This window comes from Podarcis cretensis (assembly GCF_951804945.1).
Source record: "Podarcis cretensis genome assembly, chromosome: 7".
Lineage (NCBI taxonomy): Eukaryota > Metazoa > Chordata > Lepidosauria > Squamata > Lacertidae > Podarcis > Podarcis cretensis.
Window position 1 is genome coordinate 15422449 of NC_137176.1, and position 11446 is coordinate 15433894.

The window sequence follows — 11446 nt, forward strand, 5'->3', positions numbered from 1 at the left end:
AATCGTAATAATTCACCATTCATTAATATTGTATATTATTGTGTGCAGGGATACCATTGCACAACAGTTTCAGGGTTCTGGGGAAGAAGGTGAAGAAAATGAGGTAATTGAATTAAAGAATAAACTGTGGCAAGATCAGCAACACTGTCATTGAGACAACAGATGGATGTCAATCTTAGCATCAGCCAGACCTGGAGGAGAAGTGGAGCATGAGACTGCCAGCACCTTGGCCCCAGGCATGGGACTGGCCAGGCTTAGTGACTACAGCCTGCTTGAGAAAAAGCCTACTCGTGTAGGAAGGTGGCATGGTATAGGAAATGGGTGTGGCTTGAGCTGCCTATAAGAGGCCAGTAAAGAGAAGTTTCTCTTGTCTCCCTCTCAGAGCAAGCTGGGAGATAAGGTAAAGGTAAAGGGACCCCTGACCATTAGGTCCAGTCGTGACCGACTCTGGGGTTGCGGCGCTCATCTCACTTTATTGTCCGAGGAAGCCAGTGTACAGCTTCTTGGTCATGTGGCCAGCATGACTAAGCCGCTTCTGGCGAACCAGAGCAGCGCATGGAAATGCTGTTTACCTTCCCGCTGGAGCGGTACCGATTTATCTACTTGTACTTTGACATGCTTTTGAATTGCTAGGTTGGCAGGAGCAGGGACCGAGCAACAGGAGCTCACCCTGTCGCGGGGATTCAAACCACCGACATTCTGATCAGCAAGTCCTAGGCTCTGGTTTAACCCACAGCGCCCCCCATGTTAGGGAAGGGCAATTGGCTGGGAGTAGACTTCCGAAGCAAAAGAAGCTGTGTTGTATAAATCTGTGACCTGCTTTAGTATTTGTGCAGATGCAAGAGCTCTGTTTTGAACTTGGTGTTGGAATCACAAACAGATTTCTGGCCAGTATATACAATTCAGTACAGGCAACTTCCAATTTATGCTGGGGTTACGTTCCAAGGCACCATATGTTTTAAGTGAAATCACCTACAGTGGTACCTTGGTTTACAAACTTAATCCATTCCGGAAGTCCATTCTTAAACCAAAGCATTCTTAAACCAAGACGTGCTTTCCCATAGCAGTGGGAGACTCAATTTACACTCAACAGGAAGCAGAACGTGTTCTGCTTCCAAGGCAAAGTTCACAAACCAAAACACCTGCTTCCGGGTTTGCAGCGTTCTTAATCCAATTTGTTCATAAACTAAGCTGCTCTTAAACCAAGGTACCACTGTATATTTGAAATGCCATTGAAAAACCTTGCAAGCACCCAGTTCTGACTCGACCCCGCCCTGTCCCGCCCCTTTTGTGACATTTTAAAGGCCATATTTGTGATGATATTTGGTTTCTTTTTTATGGGGGTATTGTTTATATTATTTTCAAAGAGGCTTGTGTTGGTCAGTCGCCCCCCTCTTGTGGCTACCCCTCGAGTTACAGTATTTCAACTGGTTAACTTTTGTCAAGAGATGAGACCAGCAAACCTCTCTGAGCCTTATGTTTGGGGGCTGGTACAAGCCCACCCCAATAAGGGGCAAGTTTTTAAAGCTCCTAGGTTATAGTTGTTGTTTAACTTGGATTATAATACTGTACAAGCCACAGAGGAACTGATGACATCCTTTGGCTTACCACCACTCATCCACTCGCCCCAAACTTCCCCCTACGTTTACTTACTGATCTGGTGATGTTGGGAGTAGCACTGCTGCCATTGCAGTAGTATTGAGGAAAACAAGAAGTCCAAAAACCATTCCACTTTTCAACTTGGGGCACTGAGATTGAGGCTGACGAAGGTTTTGAATCAAATGTGCGCACTAGTCAGTATGTGCCCTCCTCAACTGACTTCTCTGGTTTCTTGAGAGTGCAAGGGAAAAAAGCAGTTGACAGAACAGCAAAGATTATATCAAACCACCTCTACATTCGTGAAATTAGCTTTGGCTTTACAATGGTACCTCGGGTTACAGACACTTTAGGTTACAGACACTTCAGGTTACAGACTCCGCTAACCCAGAAATAGTACCTCGGGTTAAGAACTTTGCTTCAGGATGAGAACAGCAGGAGCCCCCATTAGCTAAAGTGGTACCTCAGGTTAAGAACAGTTTCAGGTTAAGAATGGACCACCAGAACGAATTAAGTTCTTAATCCAAGGTACCACTGTATTTAGGAAGTCTATTTATGTTTATCTTGCATGTCAAAAACCCAGTGATTCAAGTATAAAACAGCTGAATGGAAACCAGGCCTTAGGAGGAAAGGTTGAAGGAGCTGGGTTTGTTTAGCCTGGAAAAGAGGAGACACAGAGGAGATATGATAGCCATCCTCAAATATCTTAAAGGGCTGTCACATGGAAGATGGAGCAAGCTTGTTTTCTACTGCTCCGGAGGGTAGGACTCGAACTAATGGCTTTAAGTTACAAGAAAGGAGATTCCGACTAAACACCAGGAAGAGGTTTCTGACAGTAAGAGTAGTTCAACAGTGGGAAGGTCTCCCCTGGGAGGTTGTGGACTCTCTTTCCTTGGAGGGTTTAAATAATTAAATTGATTTTTACAAATAATTTCCAAAAATCATATAACATACTTTCTTATCTTATACAATGTTTTGGACTTCCATCAACTGCATCTGAAGATTTTTCAGTCTTTATTACTTAATCTTCATTTCATTATTTTCAGTATTACATTTAATACTCTTTCACTACTAATCCTTATCATAGTTTTCTCTACAATATTTTGCATAATCCTCCTTACAAAACTTCTTGCAATCCTACTAGCGTATTCTGTTGATTACAATAGCTTTTCAAATAATTCATATATTTACTCCAGTCCTCTGAGAATCTCTGATCCAGCAGGTTTCGAATCCTTCCTGTCATCTTATCCAATTCTGCATAATCCATTAATTTCGTCTGCCATTCTTCTTTCATCGGTGGTGCTTCTTGTTTCCATTTCTGTGCCAACAATACACTTGCTGCCATTGTTGCATATAAAAACAGTTTATTATCCTGTCTATTAATGTCCTCATTGGGACGCAGGTGGCGCTGTGGGTTAAAGCCTCAGCGCCTAGGGCTTGCCGATCGAAAGGTCGGCGGTTCGAATCCCTGCGGCGGGGTGCGCTCCCGCTGCTCGGTCCCAGCGCCTGCCAACCTAGCAGTTCGAAAGCACCTCCGGGTGCAAGTAGATAAATAGGGACCGCTTACCAGCGGGAAGGTAAACGGCGTTTCCGTGTGCGGCTCTGGCTCGCCAGAGCAGCGATGTCACGCTGGCCACGTGACCCGGAAGTGTCTCCGGACAGCGCTGGCCCCTGGCCTCTTAAGTGAGATGGGCGCACAACCCCAGAGTCTGTCAAGACTGGCCCGTATGGGCAGGGGTACCTTTACCTTTACCTAATGTCCTCATTTACAATGCCAAGTAAAAACGCTTCTGTTTTTTTTATAAACGTATATTTCAACATCTTTTTCATCTCATTATATATCATTTCCCAGAAGCTTTTCACTTTCTTACATTCCCACCACATGTGATAAAATGATCCTTCCTTTTCTTTACATTTCCAACATTTATTTCTAGCTAATTTCACTGGTGTAAAATACCATCTATACATCATTTTCATCACATTCTCTTTTAAGGCATTGCATGCTGTAAATTTTATTCCTTCTTTCCAAAGTTTTTCCCAATCTTTTAACTGTATGTTGTACCCAAAATCCTTGGTCCAGTGTATCATAACTCTGACTTCTCCTCAGGTCGTATAAATCTTTCGCCTTTCCTTGGAGGTTTTTAAGCAGAGGATGGATGGCCATCTGTCATGGATGCTTTAGCTGAGATTGCTGTATTGCAGGGGGTTGGACTAGATGACCCTTGGGTCCCTTCCAATTCTGTGATTCTATGAATGTAACATTGAAATGGAAAGTTGTTGGGATTCAGACCATCAATATGGAAACTCCAGATGCACACCCTAAATTTCCTTGTCCTCTGCTATCAAACACAGGAAACAATACGGTTTAAGCCCCCTTTTTGCAATTAAAGTATAAACACTGGAAATGGTAACACAAGAGTTGTATTCTTCAGGTGGTCTTTGTCCTCTTTTTTTTGACTATCGGATTTCAAAAATGGAGATCCTCACACAAAGCCCATGCTCTTCTCCAAGCCACATCTTTAATAACAACCCAGAGTCAAACAGAGATTTCCTCTTCCAAGAAATTCAATTTAATTAAATTCCAGCTTGAGAGAACCCACCGGTATATGTCTAGACAACCGCTGTGATTCTTTCTAAATTACTTTCACATAATATCATGAGGAAAGCAGGACTGAGCAAACATGATTGTCTTATTATGTGTTTTAAAATAAGCTTTTCCCTGGAGGGAGTTTAGTACTGCAGTATTCATTCATGATCCAAACTCAATGAATTGCCTGGTGTCTTGATAAATATCGCCACAAGGTGACCTAGTAAGAACTTTCTGAGTCCACTCTTCCAATTTGCATCTAAGGTTTTATTCCATTTCTCACTACAAAGACTATTCCTGGCCAGTGTTGGGTTTCTGCGTCTGCAGGCTTGTGGTGGAGAGAAATATGGCAAGTGCTTCTCCATCACTTTATGTGTAAGAGTGATTGGTGAGGTAGCTACCTAAAACTCAGTCTCACAGTATCTGCAATGTTAATCACAGCTAGCTGAGAGAAAACCACACTGAACTCAAGGCAGAGGGCCTTCTTGGTAGTGGCACCCGTCCTGCGGAATGCCCTCCCTTCAGATGTCAAGGAAATAAACAACTATCTGACTTTTAGAAGACATCTGAAGGCAACCCTGTATCAGGAGATTTTTAATGTCTAATGTTTTGCCATTTTTAATGTGTTGTAAGCCACCCAGAGTGGCTGGGGAAACCCAGCAAGATGGGTGGGGTATAAATGAAATTTTTATTGTTGTTATTGTTATTATTATTGGTATTACTTCTGGGTAGCTATGCATAGGATTGCACTGTAAGCCTTAGGCAAACCACTATCTTTCAGTCTTAGCTTCCATATGTGGATTATAATACCTGCTTTAGGTGTTGTTTGCAAGCCTTAGTTAGAAAATATAGTGATACCTCAGAAGTGGAACAGAATCTGTTCTGGGAGTCTGTTTGACTTCCAAAATGTTCTGAAACCAAGGCACTGCTTCCAATTGGCTGCAGGATACAGCCAATCATGGGATCAACTTAGTCTAGAAGTTAGGTAAAGGTAAAGGGACCCCTGACCATTAGGTCCATTCGTGACCGACTCTGGGGTTGCGGCGCTCATCTCGCTTTACTGGCCGAGGGAGCCAGCATACAGCTTCTGAGTCCTGTGGCCAGCATGACTAAGCCGCTTCTGGCGAACCAGAGCAGCGCACGGAAACACCGTTTACCTTCCCGCCAGAGCGGTACCTATTCATCTACTTGCACTTTGAGGTGCTTTCGAACTGCTAGGTTGGCAGGAGCAGGGACTGAGCAACGGGAGCTCACCCCATCGCGGGGATTCAAACTGCCGACCTTCTGATCAGCAAGTCCTAGGCTTTGTGGTTTAACTCACAGCGCCACCCATGCAGCTTTTAATATAGATAAGCACCTAGTGTTTGTGAGGGAGCAGGATGTGCCTTTACGGTGCCTAGGTAGCAAAAGGGATGTAAACTCTTTAGAGATTTTCCTTGCAATCCCGCAGTATATAAATTTTGTTAAATAAATGAAATAATGTGTGACAGACCTAATCCCTCTCCTTTCCATGGATTCTTTGCAACCCAGAGGGACATGTTTAAGATATCAGAGGCCAGCTGAAAAGTGGGGAAGGAGTTCTGGGCAGCAAAGACACATGGGCCAGGAAGGGACTGCCTACCGCCCCCTGACCTGTGTGCTCCTTTTGTCATTAAATTTGCCCTGCCCCCCCCTTCATTCACGATTGAAGCAGACCCAATAATGTATGCCCAAGACATAAAATGGTCTGCCAGCTGTAGTTCCAGTCTAAGTCTCATTGGAATGTGCTTGCTTTCATATAGTGTATTTGAAAACATGTAGCACTGCAATACCTCTTGCTGAAACCTTTGTGTAATTTTATCTGTCTGCTTCATGAATCAACATAAGGTAAAGGTAAAGGGACCCCTGACCATTAGGTCCAGTCGTGACCGACTCTGGGGTTGCGGCGCTCATCTTGCTTTGTTGGCCAAGGGAGCCGACATGTGGCCAGCATGACTAAGCTGCTTCTGGAGAACCAGAGAGCGCACGGAAACGCCGTTTACCTTCCCGCCGGAGTGGTACCTATTTATCTACTTGCACTTTGATGTGCTTTCGAACTGCTATGTTGGCAGGAGCAGGGACTGAGCAATGGGAGCTCACCCCGTCGCGGGGATTCGAACCACCGACCTTCTGATCGGCAAGTCCTAGGCTCTGTGGTTTAACCCACAGTGTCACCTGCATCCCATGAATCAACATACCACGCCTCAATAGGTTTTTCCACAGTGGTGCTGTATCCTTGCGCACGGAACATCATATCAGATACATGGAACCTAATGACAGTATTCTGGGACAATTTCTTTGGCGATCACTCGTAGCCAAGTAAGATTGTCTTCCATAAACATGGTTTTAACAGAAACATAGGTTTCTGGGTGGGAGTTGATCACGGTGAGGGTTTGCCAAGCGTGCCTTCCTCTTGGCACATTTCTCCCTTTCATCCTGAGTTTGAGCGTCTTCAAAGCCCATGACACCTTTGGTTCTCCAATTGGAGCGCTCGCAGGCCAGTGTTTCTCAGTTGTTGGTGTTTATACTACATTTTTTCACAGTTTCTCATGCGTTTGTGTGTAACTTTTACCTTAAACTTTAAAGATGAGCTACAACCCACTGTTCTGCTGTTCCAAGAGAGGCGAGTGAAAGCGGGGTGTGTTTTATTGCGTGGTTTTGCCACAAGATGTCACTAAATACTGGGTTTGTTTGTTATATGTTTGTAGCTGTCAATGAGTTGTTATGGGCTTATAAAATGTAGGTAGGATATTTTGAGACTGAGAGATGGATGAGAAACAGGCAAGACTTTAGGAAGAGCATGCTGAATTATCCAACAAGGTCACACCTGATTCATTCTGCACTGTGAGACGTAAGGCAAAATCAAACAAATGAGCCATCATTTAAAATTTCCCACATACCCCTGAAAAATCTAAGTTGGAGACGGAGTTGTTGGATACTAAACGTAAAAACTTGTCTAAAATGTACAAATTATTGTTGGAGTGGCATACAAAAGATGAACAAGTTAAATCAGTAATGATAGACTGGGCAAGGGATGTAAGACATAACATAAATGTTTGAAAGGTTGTGGGAAAGGTTGTGGGAAAAGGGGCTTAAGTTTACTGCATGTACACTGCTAAAGGAAAACATAATGAAAATGATGTATAGATGGTATTTGACTCCTGTTAAATTAGCAAAGATATAGCATAACCGATAATTTATGTGGAAATGTAAAGAAAAGGAAGGTACTTTTTATCACATGTGGTGGACTTGCCCCAAGGTGAAAGACTTCTGGGAAAAGATTTATAATGAATTGAAAAAAAAATGTTAAAATATACATTTATAAAGAAACCAGAGGCCTTTCTTCTTGGAATAGTAGGTTTGGAATTGCCCAAGAAAGATGTTAAATTATTTTTGTATGCCACAACTGCTGCTCAAATTTTACTAGCTAAAAAGTGGAAAATGCAAGAATTACCTACGGTGAAAGAATGGCAAATGAAGATGATGGAGTTTTCAGAGCTAGCCGACCTAACCGGAAGAGTCTGCGACCAGAAGGAGGAGGAATATCAGGAAGAATGGACAAAATTTAATGACTATTTAGTTAAATATGTAAAGTTAAATTAACCGGAAACAGCTTGCGGATACTTAATTGGCTTAGGATTTTATATAAGTTAAGTGATGAATTAATATGTTTAATCTTAAAATGAAAAGATTTAAGGATGTTAATGTTTAAATTAAATTTTAAAAGAACTTTGATTTGGAAAACTGTTAAAAGGATATGCATTGAAATTCAACCAAGGGGAAGCGAGGAAGTCACTTAACAATGTTAATAAGTGTACAGTGGTGCCTCGCAAGACGAAATTAATCCATTCTGTGAGGCTCTTCGTATAGCAGTTTTTTCGTCTTGTGAAGCAAGCCCATTGACACCTTAGCGGATTAGCGCTATTAGCGGTTTAGCGGCTTTTAGCGGATCAGCTGATAAGCGGCTTAGGGCTTAGGAAAAGGGGGGGGGAGGGAAAAAACCCCGCAGGAACTCGCAAGACATTCTCGTCTTGCGAAGCAAGCCCGTAGGGAAATTCGTTTTGTGAAGCGCCTCCCAAACGGAAAACCCTTTCGTCTAGCGGGTTTTCCGCCTTGCGAGGCGTTCGTCTTGCGGGGCACCACTGTAATTTTAATAAGGTTATGATTTATGTTTGTTTTGTTTATAATTTTGTGAAAACTATTAAAAAAATTTAAAAAATTAAAAAATCCCACCATACCCACAATGGTTATAGTGGGGAAAAGGGAACGGTGTCTCTCAGGGACTTTTTAAAAGCAAAGCTCACAGGGGAAGTCTAACTCACAGGTGTCACAACTGTTGCTGTATTTACTCTTGCTTCTGGCCATGGGTTGGGGAAAGGGCCATCGGGCTGAAAAGGGTTTCCCACCCCTTTACATCCACATACTTCTTTCTGTGGCACAGTGATTAAAAGGTTAAGAGTAGGATCTGAGAGACCAGGGTTCAAATCCCTACTTGGCCATGAAGCTCACTGAAGAGAAGAGTTTTGGATTTGATATCCTGCTTTATCACTACCCGAAGGCGTCTCAAAGCGGCTAACATTCTCCTTTCCCTTCCTCCCCCACAACAAACACTCTGTGAGGTGAGTGGGGCTGAGAGACTTCAGAGAAGTGTGACTAGCCCAAGGTCACCCAGCAGCTGCATGTGGAGGAGCGGAGACATGAACCCGGTTCCCCAGATTACGAGTCTACCGCTCTTACCACTACACCACACTGGCTCTCCAGTGGCTCTCTACACCACACTGGCCCAAGCTCACTGGGTGACCTTGGGCCAGTCACTGCTTGTCAGCCTAACCTACCTCACAGGGTTGTTGTGGGAGAACCATCTACACCACCTTGGGGCGGAAAGGTGGGATATCAATGAAATAAAGAAATACTTATCACCACCCCAGATCCTGTGCATTTCAGCACTGGCATTGCATTTTAAAGACGTTCTGCCCTTTTAAGCGTGGTTGCCGTTTGAAGAAGCATTCAAAAAACATCCAAAACTTATTACCTGCTTCTATTATGTTTTTAAAAGAGCAAACTCCAGGATTGCTTTAAAGTAAAACAAAAAAAACTTCACTCCAGTGTCGTTTTGCCAAAAGCTTGTGCAGGCTCGGTGAATTCCATCAGGGAATATTGGAAATAAAATTTTAGTAGGCTGTGCTGTTTCTTTTGGGAAAGTTCCAAACTAAAGTTCTTTTTCTTCTTTTTTTGCTCAGTGGAAGCTGTTGCAGATCTGTCTGAAAGCCGTTGCATGGATTATTCTGGAGCCTACCCGTAGTATCTGTGGGGAAGGGAGGGGGGCAAAATATTGTCCCATACCTTTGAACGGCTTTGGGAAGGTTGTCTTGCTGCTGCCTAAATCCTTATTTTGACAAGTTCAGCTTCATGGGATTCTCGCCAGCTCTCTGGGGACCTTTTGAAAGCAGCAGAATCCAATTGTGAAGTCTGTGTATACATTTATCCAGAATACTATCTAGGAAAATTGACAACTTCTTGATCTGTTCTTAGGTTCTATTCATATACTGCACAAAGATTCGAAATGTGCTAAGCTGAACATCCATTGAGAACTTCTCGCTCAACTTGGGAGGTCCTGAAGTGGAGCAAGGATGTTGGGGCCCTACCATTAGGCAGAGTGAGGCAGCCGTCTCAGGTGAAAGTCTGAGTGGCAGGAAATGGACAGAGCAGTGTTGGCCACACACCCTGTTGTACACTCCCTAAGCTAGTCTACTTGCCCTTAAGGGCAATGGAGGATGCTATCCAATCACTAGTGTTGAAGTAAGATTCAGCCAGCCTGGTTGACTTGTATGCATGGAATGAAGGAGGCACCATTTTGTCCTTCACTTCAGGCAGCAGAATGCTTTGGAGCCACGTCCCAACCCTTCCCACTTTTTGCCGTGAAGAAGTGTGCATGCACACGAAAGCTCATACCAATAACAAACTTAGTTGGTCTCTAAGATGCTACTTTCATTCTGAAGGAAATCAGCCCTGAGTGCTCACTGGAAGGACAGATCGTGAAGCTGAGGCTCCAATACTTTGGCCACCTCATGAGAAGAGAAGACTCCCTGGAAAAGACCCTGATGTTGGGAAAGATGAAGGGCACAAGGAGAAGGGGACGACAGAGGACGAGATGGTTGGATAGCGTTGTCGAAGCTACCAGCATGAGTTTGACCAAACTGTGGGAGGCAGTGGAAGGCAGGAGTGCCTGGCATGCTCTGGTCCATGGGGTCACAAAGAGTCAGACACAACTAAACGACTAAACAACAACAACAACAAAGGTGCTACTGGAAGGAATTTTTTTATTTTGTTTCGACTACGGCAGATCAACATGCCTACCTACCTGTAAAGCGAAACACCAGCGAGTCAGGACTGATGGCAGCTTCTTGTAGTGGGGTTACTTATTTGCAAGCCTGATTTGTCTTGCATTGTGCATGAAGCATGTCTCATAGCAAACACATATCATTCCACTAAGTAAGTTTCCATTAAAGAATTCAATTGAAGACTAACCATGAGAAATGCCTTGGTTCCCATATCTCTCTTTGAGCCAATCTCAATTTCTATGAATCCGAGCCTATATATTATCTCTATGAATCTGGCTATCTACAGAAAGCATTAATAAGACCCATCTCTTACTTTAGCATTTGAACAAAAAACTGATCGCATCTATGGCGATGTTAGTTCTCCTTCTAACCATAGTGAAATGCTATCACCACCAGTTAGGAAGCATTTTGAGTTGTTAATAATCCAATTTATGTTCATTATCGAGGTAGCTTTCAACTGCTAGTGGTGTGAGATGTTTGTTATTAGTATTTTGCTCAAACAACAGGTTGTGAGTGATAAAACACTGTTGTTTTCTTTAAAAAGCAAAAGAAGCTTTTCATTGACTATCTCCGGTATAAGGGACTACAACACATCAGCCTCAGTCAGCATGGTCAATGGATGATGAGATTTGTAGTCCATCTGGAGGAAACTCCATTGGCTACCACTGGGGAAATAAGCCCAAAGGTCATCTAAGCCCTTTGGTCACCTTACCATGACCTAATGTGCTCTGCTGTAAGCCAATGCTTATCCTTGTTATTTTAAGATGTATCTAGAGTTAAAACTATTTAACTTGTTCCTTTTTCATTGTCCAGTATTTGCTGGATGCTCAGCAAACTTGCCTCACTTAGATGGAAAATGGTTTTCCTTTTTACTCCTCTGAAGCCTATTTTTAGACTTGCCAGA